Source organism: Drosophila grimshawi, unplaced genomic scaffold (genome assembly GCF_018153295.1).
Source record: "Drosophila grimshawi isolate 15287-2541.00 unplaced genomic scaffold, ASM1815329v1 contig_1377, whole genome shotgun sequence".
Taxonomy (NCBI): Eukaryota; Metazoa; Arthropoda; class Insecta; order Diptera; family Drosophilidae; genus Drosophila; species Drosophila grimshawi.
In genome coordinates, this window is record NW_025062900.1 from 11,120,976 (window position 1) to 11,139,433 (window position 18,458).

Below are 18,458 nucleotides of genomic sequence, written 5' to 3' on the forward strand. Positions count from 1 at the left end.
TGATCACGAAGCCCTGGTTTCTGAAAATCAAAAACTTTTGGCAAAGTTGTGACAGTGCATGAAACAAATTTATTGAAATATCCGTCCTGAAATGCAAATTGTTCTTTAATACACACAATGCATTTGATATATTATGTCAAATTTGTGTCGAAAAATTGTTTATTTATTTATTTTGGCTACTCGCAACTGAACCTAATGGAAAATTCGTCATGCTATGTGCTTTCGCTCGAAATTGAATATTAAAAAGTTCACATCATCACAGTTTTGGTGGCAGACAACGTTGATATTCCATATCGATTCATGTAAAAAGCATTGCTTTATTGTTTGGTTGCCATTGAACAGGACACTGTTCGCTTGGCCAAATTCAAATTACTCTACAAATCAGCCAAGCGAAACACGTGGCAATTTTAATTCCAACGCGGCAAAAAACAAAAAAAAAAATCTAGTGTGACAATAAAGTCAAAAAAAAGGGAAAAATGTCATACAAAAAAGTTGAACATAATTTGTTCAGCAATTAAAATGAGTAAGCTAGATTTTGGTTCGGAACCCTTTTTGCTATATGCATGGTTAAGTAGCTGCCCAATGCTGGCCTCTCTTACCACTTGCCACTTGGAGCTGTCAATTACATTTTGTGAACGGTCTCCGAACAATATTCCCTACGTCCATAGTCCACCCATGTCAAATTCATTTTCCTGTGCATGCATGCGAAATTCAGTTCACTTCGCCTGAATTTCATAATTTTTTCTTACTTTTTCAGCTTTTTCTTTTATTTTCAGTTTTTTTTTTTTTGGGCATTTGATTAACATTTAAATTTGCTTCTGGACAATTCCTGGCTCAGTTACTTGCTGCATTTGACAGTTCTGAATGTGTGTGGGTGTGTGTGAGACTGTGCGTGAGTGTGGCATGCCACCAAAATTTCTTCTTCTATGTATTTATTCGAACCGTTTCGTCCTGTGTGTTTATGACACACAATAATCAATTGTTTCTGGCCATATGCCTTGGCCTTACATACTGGGTTTGTCTGTGTACATCATCAATTGACAGTCGTCGAGTGTATGATTCGACTTCTGTGTGTGCGTGTGTTATTGATGGTTCTCCTGGTGCAGCAGCAAATTGTTTATTGCTTATCGAAATGAAATATTATTGGGGTCCATGCAATTTGGATGTGCTGATTGCCTAGATGAAGTGCTCCTTCAAAACGGAATGCTATCCACAAAATAAAGGTGCTGGTGTGGAAGGAAGAAGAACAAGTCAACAAGTCAGTAGTTTCAATTAGGCTGAGAGAATTGGGAAAGTAAGAGACCAGAATATTTGATGTATGTTCAAGAACAGAAACAGAAACATGCGCAACTCCCAATTTTAATAAAAATTTGATTGTTGATGCACTTGGAATTTAATTGGAAAATGCTTACTGCTTTTCTTGTCAGTCTATTGAAGTTGTATAAAAGCAAGTAACTTTCTTCATTTTCTTCACGCTTAAGCATCTCTTTGCAGCCGAGTGTAACCGACAAAAACACACAGAATTAACAGAAAGATAATTAAGGTGGCAAATGCCAAAGCTTTTCTAAGATCTTCAGCTGCCGTTACTTTGTCAACAGTGCATTTCAATTTGAAAATACAAAACGCATTGAAATTCAGTTAAATACCATTACGAACACTCTAAGCCCTAATCTGTGCACTTTAGTCGTTAGTAATCTCTGTTTTATTTGACATTACACAATCCATTCCAAGTCGACTCGCATTTGCTGCATTCTTAATCTATGCTTAAGTTCTTGTCGTAACAATTTTGCCATCGGATGCAAATCGCAATTCGGAATGCAAATTCCATATGATATTTTAAACAGAATCCGATTTGTCTGATGCACACGAATATACTCAACTAACGACAGCTCAATTCAATTTGCAAATAATAAAAAAATAGAAAATCGAGTCGAGATGATATCAAAAGAAGAACATATCTATATTCAATGAATTGACGCGATGCGAAGCTGCCTGTTGATTATGTTCTCTCACGCTGACGCTGACTCTGACTCTGACTTTGATTATGATTACGATTATGATTATGACTTTAGATGGGGAGCGAGAAATGCGTTTGCGTCGTTGCCCTGTTTCGTGTTATGATGTCCTTACCAGACATTGAACCGCATTAAACTATGCATAAATACACATTGCGATCCTTGCGTCGCGTTCTCGTCTTCATCATTCCATATGCCCCCAAAAGGCACTTGAGGCGATAAAGGGGTGGCGCTGGGGATGGTCGTGGGTTATGGCAAATGCAATTTGATGCAGACATTACGACTACATGACGATTTTATCGTCGAGTGTTGTGTGTACACTCACACACACATATATATATATATATATATGCACATATATTTCGACATATGGCTTACAGCTGGCGGGGCTCTTCAGACATCAGCAGATAATACGCACACACACACTGAGAGAAATATAACTGCATAGAGCACTCTTCACCCTTTGCCTCCGATGATGCTCTTAAATATTTGCATAAAAAACTACATTTGCTTATATGGCGGAATATGGTAAATGGTCTAGAAGTTTGCCTCATGCTTGTCAAGGGGCTGCTTTTCCTTTGGCTCTGCTCTGCTCTGCTCTGCTCTGATCTGATCTGCCATGCTCTGCCTTGCTTTGCGTTGCAGTTGTAGTTTCTGTTGCCATTAACACAGCGGCAACAACAAAAATAACAGCAACAACAGTAACAACAAAATCCATGCCATAATCAACACGTACTTACACAAGTCTGAGCGAGGCGGGGTTAGTTATATAGAAACGGGAACGATTTAAGTATGGAGCAGTTGCAACAACTGCGAATATTAAAGCAAAGTTGAAAGGCCAAAGATTGCAACTCATCTAAGGTTACACATTTGCTGCATAAAATGTATTTAACTTTTGTTTTTGAACTTTGAACAAGAAATTGAATATTGAACGAATTTATTCCGAGTTTCATTAAAAAACTTGTTGTCTGCTTTACACAAGAAATTATACAAAAAAAACTGCAACTTTTGAAAGCAAAAACCATTCAAATATAAGTTTCCAATGGTAAATATAATTGTAATCAATACTTTGCTTACATAATGCTATAATGAAGTAAAATGGTGCTTGGGCGAAGCTAAGCAGCAGCCACAAGATGATTAAACGGCTCTTAATAGCCCTCTCTCTCTCTCTCTCTCTCAATTTCTCGCCCTCTCTATCTCGCTGTCTCTCAAGAACTTGGCTTAAGTAAATAGATATATAGTTTAGGCAGGGGCAAGTCGAAGTTTCCACTGAAGGACTTACCATAAATAACTATGTGTAGTATAAGGCCACTCACAGGACGACCTTGGCCAGGGTTTCTTTGCTCCTTTCCTTTTCTCATTCCCATTCTCATTCTCATTCTCATGCTCTCATTCTCATTCTCATGCTCTCATTCTCATTCACATATCTCATTCTCATTTGCTGCTGCTCCCGCTGTTCACTGTTTGCAGGCATTTTATCATTTTACTGTGTTGTTTCAAGTAGTTTTGTTTGCTATTTTTTTTTTTATTTTTTGCTTGTCTCCCCATCCTTGTTTTCGTTTTTCTGGTTTTCCTGCTCCGACTGTCGACTTTTTCAAGATGCAAATGTCCATTTAACTGAGATTTATGGCACATGGCCAGATTATTTATTGCAATTTATTTTATTTACACGCTATCTGAATGTGAACACACAAACGCTACTCCGGCTCCTCCATTGCTACCCTCGTATAGGTGGCGTATGCGTAATATCTGCGTTTTATAGAGTTGTTGGCCTAAGCAAACTGCAAACAAAATGTATACAAATTATTATGGGCCATTGGATTAAAAGCGCGCCCATAAAATTGCCAAAAGTAAAAAATAGATGGCCAACGGCAGGTGGCCAATTTTCAGGGCGGATTTCGTCTGCTGAGGGATTTGTTTTGGCGCCCTGCGTGTCCCTATATCGTATTTATTGGCATCGGACTGTCTCTGTCTCTCTCTCTCTCTCACTCTATGTCAAATATATAAATTGTCAGTTAACGGGTTGCAGGTGCAGCTGCACACAAATATCCTCTGGAATGTAAATAGCTTAATACAATTTGAAACAGACCAAACAAATTCCCGTAAAAAAGTGCACTACACTCTAAAAATGCAAATCTCGACTTGCAGATGCCCTGCTAAACAGATGAATTGCACCATTTTTTTGGCCGTTAACTTAACTGAATTAAATTGTGTTTTGTGTAACTGATCTTTATTTGGAAGCTGTTTTCATGTCAAAAGAATGCAGATATGCCTGTATACCAAAAAAATTTATATATTTATATAAACCTCAATGCATAATGAATGCCACATAAATTCGCTGCCAGCACTGGTTTTTCCCGACTATGAATTTGTAATAAAAATGCATTTTTAATACGAAAATAAATTGCCTTGAAAATTGGTTTTTTTTATCTCCTTTACGTTTTTATCCATTGTCGAGTTGTTTGCATAACTAACTGCATGGCGAGTCGGGGTCTGGGAGGTCGGCAAACAAATTGCATTGCAGCCGTGCTTTAGCCTTTTGGGTTATGGCTCAAAGCATGATAGAAAAAATGGCTCGGATGGCCATTTAAAGTGCATTAAATATAGTGAATCTCCTTTCAATGCAATCAGTTGCAATTATCAATGCAAATCAGGAGCAATCATAAATAATAAATATAATAATAAATTAATGAGTTAATTGCTGAATGCTTAATGTAGTCGAAATATATGGCTTATTTGGCTAATTACCAAATGGTAAATGCAGCGAATGGGTAATATAAATTAATTGTATTTTGCTTGTGGACACAAATTGTTGTGTTCGTTCTAATAACGAAGTTAAATGACTTGAAGTCATTATATTGGTGGCAAATTCAATTAAACAACCGATTTATGAGACGCACAATCACAGAAATTGCAAAAAATTATGGAAAATTTATTTGCATAACAAATTTCGTTATCCAACTTAAGCCTTTCATTGATAATTGTTGTTTCCCTGTTTGTATACATCTATTTAGTGAGGTCTATAAACCATATATATACATATATATGTGTCTAAACTTATTTAAGCCTATTTTTGTGTACCGGCAAGCAAAGCTTTAACAAATAACTGTTGAATGTTTTTTTGTGGCACAAAGCTTCAATGCCAAATCCAAAATGGCTGCCGACAAAAATGACGACAACAAGAATACTACAACAACAGCAGTCACGTCAATCCTTTAAAACTTTTATTGTTCATTCGAGCATAAACAAAAATGTATCGAAATAAATAAAAATAAGAACACACACACACACACACACACACACATACACATACCTATGTGTGGCGACAAGCAACAAACAAGAAGAAGAAGAACAACAACAAAACTAATATGCTTTAATGGCTTAGACTTTCAGCACTTTGAATGGTGGCAGCGAGGCAGGACAATGTTATCCTTTCTGCCTTTCGCTGCGCAAGCAAGTCAAATGGATATAAAGGCTGTCGCCCCCCCCCCCCCCACAACCCATCCTCCCTCCATCCACCCTCCACCGTGCCCAACATCCGGCTGCATATGTTTGGCTTGACTGGCGTCTCTGCTTAATGCGCAAAATATTGCGATGATCAATAACAATCGCCAGACCGCACAACCCCAACAACAACCCCCCCCTCCTCTCCATAGCCAATCCAAAATCACAGTAGCCGCCACATTCTATAGACAAACTGTGCTGCTGCTGCTGCTGCTGCTGTTGGCCCTGTTAGCATCTATCAGCCATGTTGTTATCATGTTTGGCGTCATTATTGTTGTAATTTATTAACGCACACAACATTTTTCGCTTACGCCTTCGTTGTCGGTCTGTGCGTGTGTATTTTTATCATCACATGACTGAAGACTGCGACAAATGCGTAGCAAATACAGCAGCATACACACGCACACACACACACACACACACACACATACAGCCTCCTCTCTGTTTCAGTTTTTGTGCATTTGATCTTTCAATTATGGTTGATGCTTGATTTATAATTGAACGCCAGCTTGTGGGCAGCAAACCAAAAGCCCAATCAAATAGGTTTAACCAGGCAAAAATGGGTATTATTGGCATGCCACAGATAGCAAACGAAGAGCGAGAGATAGAGTTGGCCAACAGCATAGAGAAAAAACATCGATTTGTCTGTGCATTTTCGTGCTGTGGTTGGTTTCATTTCAAGCGAAATACAAATGTCTTTTGTATGCCTTCTTTTTTGGGTCTTGACTCGCATACATTTGTATGGACAAATGACGAAAAACTAAAGTTTTAATAGACGAAAAAGACATGATACTACAAATGAAGAGATAAATATTATTATAACTTGAGCAAAAGATCCGAAATGGGTTATGGCTAGCATAGTTTGTATAACAAGCTTGAATGGAACGAGTTGGAAAATTCCATTTAATTTCGCTGATGAATACGGAACAATCAGTTGGAGGTGCTTATTTGTTTGTGTCAGATGATTACGTTATTCCTAAATGTATTTAAGTTATTATTAGCAATCCAGTTGTGACCTTGAAGTGCACATATAATGATGAACCGTATGAATTGGAAAACCATACATACAAGATCCAAAGGCTGCCCAAACTGAAGCTTGTTCAAAGCAACTGATTATTTTGCACGCAAAAATATATTTGCAATAAAAATAATAATTTATTTAAATTGAAAATAAACTATTTATTACTATTCATTTATGTGTTTATCAAGCGGTAATCTATGTATAATTATCTTATACTTAATAGAAGCCAGTCTTTAGTTCAACTTTGGTGTTCTTGGTATTCGCCACTTCGCTTAAAGCTTCGAGATTTATTAGCTTAATCAATAGCCAACGAGCGGAATCTAAATAAAGATCTAGTTTCTGCTCAATTACTTATTGCACTTGAGTGCAAACAGAACAGTTTCTCAAACTCACTTGGCCATTAATTTCGTGTGCATCCTTGTTGCCCCTTGTTAGCTGTCAATAGCAATGTTGCCGCCTGGTGGCTCACAGATGCAGATGCAAGTTACTGTTGCAGACACTAACCACCACATTGATAGCTACCCCTGACCACGTGAAGACAAACATAGAGGGAGATAGAGAGAGAGAGAGAGAGAGAGAGAGAGAGGGAGAGATGGAGAGAATGAGAAGTCGGTGCAGCACTCGCCAAATTGCAACACTTGATTGACTTTCACAGCACATTTATTTTGGGTTCGTATGGCTTCTAAGACTGCGCCAAACACTGCTGCAGTAGCCAAGTTTTCAACGACTTTGGCCAAGTTTAGAGCTAAAAGCAATTCGTGGCAACTTTTTGCCAGCCCCAACATAAAGTTGCACCTTAGCCGCAATTCTCAACTCGCTGCAACTCAGCGGCGTCACACCTGTGTGAGGCGTATTTTACTGCAGTCTTCCTTTATCCAGCTTAATGTGCAATTTATTCATTTTGGTTTTACTTTCAGTTTTAGTATTGCAATCGATTTCATGTGATTTTTCTTTTGTTTGCCACATATTACAAATTGATAAATTGATTTGCAGCCATTTCATGTGACAGTGCCACATATGCAACACGCTCATTTTGCCCTCAGTCTCTATTTTTACCACTGAAACACAATTTGTAGGCAACACTCAATGCTGCCTGCCACGCTTCGACAATTTGTTACGCCACAAATGCCGCGTGGGCGGTGCGGCAGGCGTGGCTGTCGTGGCAGTCGTAGCAGGTTCTATGTGTACTACACAGCTTGTAGATGTAGCTTCAATTGCATGTTAGGCTTGCATACGCTGTAAATTTCGATTTTAGTCTAAAAGTGGGTTATATTCAATAGCACAAGAGAGACATCAGTACGACAAATAATTTATTAATTAATTATAAAAGGAAGCAAAAATAAAGGATAATAGGAGAAGTATAATCCATAAACTAATGGTAAAAGAATGTAATACGTTGTTGTAAACTAATGGTAAAAGAATGTAATACGTTGTTGTAAATATTTAACAAAAATTAAATTAATCTCTTGAACATATCACTTTAATAATTCTTATACGGTCTTTTTCAGTTCTTAAGTATCACAACAAGGTATCTTCTAATGCATTATTGCCGACTACCGAATATTGGTTCACTTCGATAGGCAGTGCATTTGATTTAAGAGTTTTGGTTGAAGTAGCTCTCCCTCTCGTCTGACCCAATTTATAACGCATTCGATTGGCTTGAAGCATATGTGGCTGGCTCTGCTTATATGTGTGTGTACCATAAACCAAACCGCCATATCTTTTGCGAGCTGGGCTGCGACAATTTTTTATTGCCAGAGCACTGGTGTTGCGGCTTTGACAAAGTCGGCACTCGACTCAACTCGTTTCGATTCGACTCGACTCGACTCGACAGTTGCTTTTGAAGTTTTGCATGGCCTTTGCTCTCTGTTGGTTGCCTGGTGAGGGTCATCCCCTTTGGCGGTTTTTTAGTTCTCAGTAAGTTTCGAGAACATAAATCACTGCCGCATAGTTTCATTCACATTGCTGGAAATTCTGTTCCGGTTAAAGTGTGTTCAGCACTAACCCCATCGAATTTTCTATGGGTGCGAATGTGTGTGGCAGCTCTCAGCACAGACTGGCTTTAAATTTATTGTTGTTGTCAAATGCAGGCGTCAAGCATACCCAATTCCCGTATATCTCAAACCTTAAAATGTTTACACTCACAAAACATTAATTTGGCTTAATAGTTGAGAAAATTGCACTAAAAATCATTAATTCATTTCTTCATTATGTGAATTTATTGAAAGTAGAAAAACTTGCCCCTAAATGTATTAAAGTTTTTCTGTACTTTTAGTTTTAAAAGGAAATCTATAAGTTTTTTGAAAACTGTAAGTGTAAATAAATCTTAAAATTTATGAAAAGTTGTATTTTTAAAAACAATAGCCCTCATTTTTAGTAACAGTGTACACAAGAGCCACCAAAGCAAGGACCTTCACTAATTATGCAAGGCTCACTGTTAATCGTCATGTCAGGTGAACATGTAAAAGAACATCAACAACAAACACAAAAACAAAAACAAGAACATCAACATGAACAAATGGCTAAAGAAAAACAGTTGTAAATGATTTTAACCCACTTTCGTACATTTTGACAGACAGAATTTCCATTTGCAACATGCTTTTGTCATTTGCGTAAATTAATGCCTGTGAGAACTGAAGTAGCAACTCGATGAGTGGCATGCAACAGCAGCGGAGAATGTGTGACTGAAGGGGGCAAAAATGAAAGATGAGCTAAGTGCTACTTGAAAGCAGTTGGCGCTGCTAAAGAACATTACATTCATTTGAGACTTACACACAGAAATCAGCTACATATTAAATTGTACTATAACTAAAATATTTAAGAAGACTTGAGAGATTCTGACAATGCAGTTAGTTATGGCTGCGAGTGAGTGAGGAAAGGAAAGCAGTTAGAGCTGCATCAATACAAGACATGCTAAAGTCTGGAATTGAATTAAAGCAGGCAAACATATTTCATGGAATATCTAAAATAAAATTAAATAATCAATAAATATTTGAGATACTTTATAATCTAGTTAGAATGCTCTAGCCAAAACAGCCAGAAAAAATAATATATCTGGGTATACTTTACAAAGCTTCTATACGAACAAACCGAAAAGATTGAATAATCCTGTTGTTTAACTACACTTGCTGAAAAGAATTACTTTATACATATTATTCATTTTCATATAGAACATATAAATATATGGATATATACATGAATTTATCTAGTCCGCTTCTCTTTGACCATCTTTCATTTATTTAGCCAGAACGCAATCTCCGATAAGGCTTACAATTTGTTTACCATTTGCCAAAAGTCAAAACACACACGTACACCCTGAGATACACATATTGAAACACATACAAACAACTCCAACAAGTCTGGAATATTTTTTATTTATTTTTATTGATTTTACGGGCATTTGCCAGCTTTAAGCTTTAACATTTTTCGTTTCCGCTTTTGGCACGGTTTCGCAAAAACATTTGCAGTTTTTTGTTGTTGGCCTTGTTTTCTTTTTATGATTTACTTTATTTACTTTTGGTGTGTTTTTATAGTTAGTTCATAGTCTTTGTATCTGTGTGTGTGTGTGTAGTTGTATTTGCGCCGGTATCTGCGTGTGCTATTTTCCATGATGCTGACATAAATCTGTGATATATTGCCATGCAGCTGTCGGGCCGAGCATTTTTTACCACGTTTTCCAACGCTTAGTTTTATTTAGCGAAAAGCTTTCGCCTCGCGTTCTCTCTCTCTCTTTCTGTCTCTCCATCTCTTTCGGTCTCTCCATCTCTTTCACTCTTACTCTCCCTCTCTTTCTGGCGCTTTAAGCCACATCGCCAACACGTTAAAAACTCTACACAGTAATCCCTGTTGCCGTCCAAATCAAATCATAAGCTTGTCTAACAAACGCGACGCGCTGATGACAAAAAAGCCAAATTTTTCGCCAACCATCTCCCACCCATCCACATTCCCCCCCACACACACAGCAAACTCGGCCCACAATCCAATTCTACAAAAGTCATTATATAACAAGTGTTGGCCACATTCCCAGCGGACACTTGAGCATAATTAATGCGCTGCCCGCGAAATGGGCACAGAAACACAAGACGAATCTCGTTGGTTGCTGCGGGGGCAGGATTGTAAGATGTGGCTGCTGATGCAGAAGCCGCAGGGCTCAAAACTCCGCAATTGTCGCTCTCAAATTAATTTGTATAATTTTGCAACAAAAAAAAAAGTAAAAAGTAAAAATAGAGGAAGAAAAAATAGAATAAAATTGAAACCTGGCAACGAAATTTGCGACCACAAGGGAAATGCCTGCATTCAAATAAAGTTTTGTGCGCCCCGAAAAGTAGGCAATTATTTTGGAAATAGCTAGAGCAAAGCAAGGCATATAATTAATGAGAAAGTACATGTTGAATACAGGTTGCCTAGCGACCAAGCAGCAACGAAAGCTGTATGAGCAAATAATTTAAAGCAGTGATGGTCAGATAGTTCTATGTGGTTGGTTAAGGTTGCTTGAATAGGTGCCTCGAATATATAGCTTAAGCTGACTAAATTGGGGCAGAGTAGCAGGAAGACAATAGATTCGGGTTAAGAAGTTGCTGTCGAAGGAAGACAGCTCACCTCTCTGGAGGAAGGACTTGAACCGGCCAAAAAGTACTGAGAAGTGCCAGCAGGCTCCTGTTGGAGCCAATATGTAGCAGAAGACTTCTAGGCAACCAATTGTTATCTACTTAGGATAACAGCAAGCTTTCCGAAGGGACACTGAATCTGCCTTGTGTATGACCAGACTTCAGAACACATTCTGGGTGAGTCAGTAGGCTGAGATTTTCTCAATTGGAGGCCCACATCCTCAAGCATAGATAAATGGTAGCTAGATAACGAGCTATAGCTTACTTATCACTAGGAGACACAATGGATGCAAGTGGTCGCAGTGCACTCAGTTTAACAATAATTATAATAAAAAATAATCCAAGTAACTGGCTTATAAATTATATTCAATTAAATAAATGCTCATTTAGTAACATGGCCAAATTAAATATCACCAAGTTAACCGCATTTCGACATCATTTATTCTATATTGATGTTGTATAAACAAGGCTTAAAGCGTTATATAGTTAACGCAGGCAGCTACAACAGTAAACAGTAACCAGCTGACCATAAATAATCAAATCTTCCACACAATCTGCAAACAGATTTTGCGTTTCTAATAAATTTCACTTTGTCGAGCGAGCAAAACGCCTACGAAGAGCAAGAATATATCTATATATATATATATGTAGTATAATCTACAGTATATATAGTATATATAGTAGATAGTGTACATATATTTATCGCCAACACAAAAAGCGATTGAAGCTTGAAGGCTGCTCAGAAAAGAATGGCAAAAAGCTATTTGCCAGACAAGAAAATATAAAAATTTATATTTATATTTATGTCATGACAATACATCCTATATATATATATATGTATATATACGGGTAGGGTCAATTTTGCTATATCACAAAAACTATGGGTATAAAAAAGAACTGTTTGTATATTTATTCGCAAAGAGCGGCAACAAATTATGGCTTACTGATTTTATAAGTGTTTTTTTTCTTTCCCTTTTTGTTGTCTGCTGTCAAGGACGCGGTCCTTATATAAATATATATAGATTATATATGCGGTGTGAAAATGTGGTTAGAAGTCAATAACATAATAAAAACGTTGACGCCTGCGAAGGTCGCACGCCTCAGCTGAAACAGCTGCCGCAATGGACACCCAAAAAGAGAAAAAAAAAACAGATACAGATAGGGAATGGGATATATGTTAGCCCAAAAAGCAGTAAACCGAATCTCTCATTGCGGAATTTTGTGTGTGGTTTGTGGCTCTGTTCGTCCATTTCGGTTGGGAACAATGTGAAAACAAAAGTTTCATTGCATAACAATAGGCGCAATGGCGTGCCACAAGCAGCATTTAAATATAAATACCTGCTGGCTCGAGCAGAAAAAAAGCTCACGAAAACCGCCGCTGGATAAAAAAAAAAAACCACAGTGAAAAGTTTCCCTACTTTTTACAGGCAATTTACCCCTCCCCCCTCCCTTCGGCTGCTCCTTGGTCCATTCACTCACTCATTTGTATTTTGCCGTTGTGGTCGCTGGCACGTAAAAGAAAAAGTGCAGGTGGCACAAAATAAACAAACTTCAACTTTCTGCGCACTAAAAAAAAAAACCTACAAAAAATGTCTAAAAAAAAACAGACATAAAACAATTCTAGGAAAAATATCTAAAAATGTAAGAATAACAAATGCAAAACAGAAATGGGGCACCGAATTTACAGCAAAAAAAAAATTGTATTTATTATTTTGGTTGCAGGCAAAGCATGAAAAATTCGTTAAGCTTTAAATGGTTTTCTCGTTTTTGTATCTTTGGTTTATGGTGTTAATGTACGCAAATAATAGCGAACAAATACTGGTACATATAAGTTGGTAATATGCACAGGTGGCCAGCACAGATGGCCAGAATGGAGATTAATCTGAGACTGGGGTGTGAGCTTTGTGTGCTTGAGGAATATCTGTGAGCAGCCAATTGGGTGAACAGTGGCGCAATAAGACGAGAAAAGCTGTCGCTACTCAATAATTTGAAAACTTATCGCCATTCTTCAGCATAGATATATTTAAAATTTATGTATGAATCACAATATATTATTTATTTTAAACATTCAATTGATATATACTCTCAAATGAGCGAAAGGAAATCTAGAAAATCTGGATCCCGTAATTCTTTCTGAGGCTCTCAACTTATTTCAATCCATATATTTTCTGCAATCAAGATTAAATACAAAGGTTTCTTATAAGAAAAACCTCGAAGTTTCAAATGAGAAACTGTTGTCGTCCGATAACTAAATGTATGGCATCAGACTTAGAGTGGGAAAAGACACTTCTTTTCATCTCCAGGACACTCTAAGACCTGCTCCCGTTAAGCAAGATACTTCTGTCTAAGTAATTCCAATCCATCCGAATTTTCAAATTTTATATTCCAACAATTTTAAAATTCAAAGACTCAAAACGGCATATTCCTACTTCTACTTAGATTAGCATTTATTAAACTTTATATGAGGCGAAGTCAAAAAAAAAGCTGTTAGCCGCACAATTATACTACAAAATTTACTCAACTTGATGAAAACTCTTAAACTCAACTTTAAGCTAATTAACGTAAGGCTCTTCCAAACAACAAGAGCAAAAGGATTTAATTATCAAACAAATTTAACTAAGGCAAAAACAAAAAATTTCACTTTCTACTTTTAGTGTGCGCACCCCAAACGGACTTGCAGCAAAACTAAACAAAACTGAACTGAGCTGAGCTGAATTGAAGAACTGGAGCGTGGTTTCCCAAAGTAAACTAAACAGCAGGTAAAAATTGCACAAAAAACTGAGTCGAGTTGTAATTAGCACTAAGAATAAATGCCAAAAACGAACGCTGAATTAAAAATAAATAATAACAAAAGTAATATTGTTATAAATGTATAGAGATAAAATGCGAAAAGCTAAACTGCCTTCAAGCCAAAGCAGACCATTTAATATTTGTCACAACTGTTGCTTTTATGTAATTAATACGAGCAGATATATATATATGTATGTATATATATGTAGCTATGTATATATAAATATATAAACCACTTAACAGTAGTGTGTGGACTGGCTGCACAAACAGTTGAAAAGTTTGCTGCTTTCGCTGGCAAGACAAACTACAGACCACACACACACCCACACACACACCCACACACAACAATAACAACAACAAAAATCCACAACAAAAACTTTAGCCCAAGAGCCATTAAGGGGTTAAATAGATTTTTTCATTATTTTGCTTTAACTTGGTCGACAGCGCTGCGAAAAGTTTTACGCTGAGTTTTCCCATTTTTATTTCGAGCGCCCGCAAATATTGACCGAATTAACAAAGCTGATAGGGAAAAAGCTGGGAAAAAAAAGTTCTCACCGCAAAACGAGGCAAGAGAAAAATGTTCACAGTTCCCAGTTTCCAGTTTAGCAAAGCAGTTTCCATTCCCGAAATGGTTTACTTGGTGTCAACAGTGTAACAATTAGGAAATCCCCTTAATAACTGCTTTAAGGCAACTCAGCTTGGCAAACAAAATGAACTGAAATTGAGGAAATTTGCTAAAGACTCTAAGACGAGTTGACACTTGGTGTAAAAACTAAAAAACTTCTCGATCTTAACTAGCCCACAAAATGTAGAACAACAAATTGCAAAAACAACGAAAAGAAAGATTCGCTTGGTCAAAAAAAAAAAGAAAATCAAACAAAACGCAATTTATTGAAAATACAACAAAGTAGAAAAATAGAAGAACGCAAAAGGGTTAAGCATGTTAGGGATTATAGTAATAAGAGGGGTGTTAAGGGGTGGGTGGTGGGTGCGGGTGATGGTGCGGGTGGGGTTATCTCGCTAAGTAAGTGGGTGGCAGCTACAAAATGCGACCATGTATTTGTATTTGGCAATGCCGCGCACGTTTGGCCAAAGGAGTACGTGTCTGGTGCAGAAACAGGATCAGCAGCAACAGCAGCAGTAGCGACAGCAGTGCCACCAAAATCAGGCTTCAGGCCAGTCAGCAGTTCAAGAATGGGCGGGGTGTGTGGTTGGGTGTTAAAGATTTGTTGTACTGACCAGCAACATCAGAAATGTTGGCTGGCACATAATGTTAAAAGCAAAAAGTCATGCAACTAAATCCTGTCCAAAGCGTTTTAAACAACAAAAAAGGATTTGTGCTAAAAAGCGGCTAAGGATTCTCCAGGCAGCGGGTAAGTGATGCGCAGTGGCAAGGGCACCAGTTGCAAGAAAGCGGAAATAGCTGACTTAAAAAATACATACTCAAGAATATATATATATAAATATATATATATATAGATACACACACTATTGGATCAGAGCGAATTGCGACTGCGCTTTTAAGTATAAACAAAGTCAAACTTAACTTCTCATTTGGCTTTAAGTTTTAGCTTCAATATATAAACATTGAATTATTTTACTTTTGGAAAGGATCAAGACTCAAATTGGAAAAAAAGAACTATGAAAAAACTGTTGTATGAAGAAAAAAAAAACAGAAAACTGTCTCAGCCTATCTTAAACATATTTATTTTCAGCAACAAAGATGAAATACAAGTTTTTTAATTAGAAAAAACTTGAAGTTTCAAGCAAAGTTTCCAATTTCTCTCTCTCTCTCTCTCTCTCTCTCTCTATCTCTCTCTGTCTCTCTCTCTATCTCTCTCTCTCTCTGTGGTTGCAACAAAAAGATACAAGTGTCGACTATGACCGATGTAGCGCACAAATTAAGTGCAGCACGTTGACAGGCCAAGCAAAAGTATCAAAAAACATGGTCAAGTCAGTGTGGGGAAGGGGAAGGTGATGGAGATGGAGATGGGCAAGGGGGTTGCTATGCAATGGTGGTGGTATTGGGGCAGGCAGGGATAGTAGCCAAGTCGTCGCCTTATATAGCGTTGAGTCAGCATTAAGTGCAGCCTGGCATGCAACATTGGCTGGCATGCAATGCGGCTAACAGAGAGTTACCCGAACTACCCACCATACCCCCCCCCCCCCCCCCACTCCTCCCCCCTCCGTTCCACTTTGCCACACTCAACATTGCGCCGTCCTCTTGTCTTCTCGTCGCTGTCAATGACTGTCAACGGCAGACAGGCAGCAAAAGCGAACAACGACACGATGGCTTGCACTGACTGCAGCTTGGGATTTCGCAGCATGTGAGAGCTAGGGGCGGGGGAGGAGTGGAGGAAGGGGAATAAGGGGGGCACTGGTTGACATTTCAATTTTTATGCACATTTCAATGCTTGTGTGTGTGTGAGCGTGTGTGGCACCTTCGGTGCAGCAAATGGAACGGAAATTAAAACCCAATAAAGTGCAGAAGCCAAAAAATGTTGTAAAGTTTCACTTTAATTGCATTGCTCTTGAAATTAATTTTAAATCCCAATTTTCCACGCCCATTGCTAATTAGCCAGACACACTGGGAAAATCGCAAAGACAGCAAAGGGGCGTGTTTTGTGGCCGACAGCCTGCCTGCTGACTGCCTGCTGCCTGCTGTTGAATTAGTTTCCACTGTGGGTTCAAGGTCGCCTCTCACTACAAGCTGTCGCCTCATGGATTTTTGTGGGTCTCATCATGAATATATGGCCAGCACTGGATACTGCTGCTGCCGCTTCCACTTGCTCCTCCTCCTCCTCCTCTGCTTCTGTGTAGTATGGCAAATTACATGCAAATTTCATGGCCCGCAGCATGCCTTAGCCGTTAGCCATTAGTAACGAGGCTCAAACAGCTGCGACGTGCCATCAAATACCCTGTGGACAGAATAAATACAAAATTTGACAGTCAGTTCAATCAATATTTATTTATATAGAATGGTTATAAGCTATCGGATATGCTTTTCCAGTCAAGACGAAGGGTCAGCAATCCCAAAACAACAATTGTGGTAGAAAACTTAATTGTTGCCCTTAAGTCAATTGCCCTTGAATTAATTTGCATTCGATTGATGCAAGTAAATAAAACACATATTTCAATATGTAATTGTTATTACTTTAAAATTATTTATTTTTATTTGTAATTTAATTTACATGTTTGTAGCTCTTAAAGTTTGTAAACTGTTTTAAGTCTACATTAGATAAATAAATAAAACAAAATCCTGCAGGAGAATATATAATTTGATAAGTAAATCGATTCACAGACTTTATAAATTATAACTCCATTTGCTATTTATTAATAGAAAGGATAAAAATTGTATAACAAGCTTGTACAAAAGTATGCAATATACAACTATATAGTATATATATTCTAGATCAGGATTAACACTGTTAGCAAAAATGACACAATTTTAAAAATATATCCTTATATTATTATTATTGAGGGGCTTCAAATCAATTGCGCCTCCTTCTGAGCCTGATACTTGGATGAATTCCTAGTTCCTAGCTTAGATATAACTTTATAAACGAGTTTTTGTATTCCTTGATAAAAAATATCAAGGATAAAAAAGATCATCGAATAGTCATATTTATCAAATTACTCAGCTGAACTTTCATTTTGAATAACAATAAATTGTGATAGGTTAAAACTTTGGTTCAGAGTATCTCATAGTCGAGCTCTTTCGACTCGAGCATTCTTGCTTGCTAATGCTCTTTTTTTTTAGTGCAGACTCGTTGACATTGCAAATAAATGGGTGTGGTTGAAAACAGTGTCAAGCAGCAAGTGCAACGGCAACAACAACGATAACAACAACGAACACAACGAACAAACAAAGAACACAGCACAGCTGAACAGAACACAACAGTAATGTGAACAACAACAACAGCAACAACCAAAACAGCAACAACAACAACCAAAACAGCAACAACAGCAGCAGCAGCAACAATGGGGTAACACGAAATGTGCAAAATTTTGTTTAAATTTCCAGCTTGTTGTGCATTTGCCATTGTTTCTGCTGATGCCTGTTGTTATTGTTCCTATTGTTGTTGTTGTCGTCCTGTTTTAAATGAATCATTGTCCCATATGCCGCGTATATGAGAATATATATATATATACATATACATATATATATATATTTTAATAAATTTTATTGTTTATGACATTTGGGTCAAGCAATTGCAATGCAATCGCAACCAGCGCGTAAATTGCTTCAAGGGTCATACAATGAAAATTGGGGAAAACCAAAAGGGTGTTGGGGGGAGCGCTGCGAAGGAAACTGGTGTGAATTGGTCGTGTATTGTGAGTTGATGGGTCACAAATAAAAAAGGGGGTTGGCTGCCTGTGCGAGACTGCAAGGCTGCAAGTGAATGACGATGAGGATTGCTGAAAGTGTTGCAAGCTTGTAAAACTTGATGAAATGCGAAAAAAATATTGTGCTCGATTATTATTATTATTATGATCAATCAACTGTTATATTGATATTAT

The 18,458-nt window shown here is 37.6% G+C and overlaps 1 long non-coding RNA gene across 2 annotated transcripts in view; it reads left to right on the top strand.

Moving 5' to 3' along the window:
- The window catches only part of LOC116805318, an 86,998-nt gene that overhangs the window by 22,267 nt on the left and 46,273 nt on the right, over nt 1-18,458 (top strand). For both annotated transcript variants that reach the window (XR_004365127.2, XR_006246612.1), the window contains exon 3: nt 13,802-13,906. This is a non-coding gene — a long non-coding RNA (uncharacterized LOC116805318). The remainder of the gene's footprint in view (nt 1-13,801; nt 13,907-18,458) is intronic.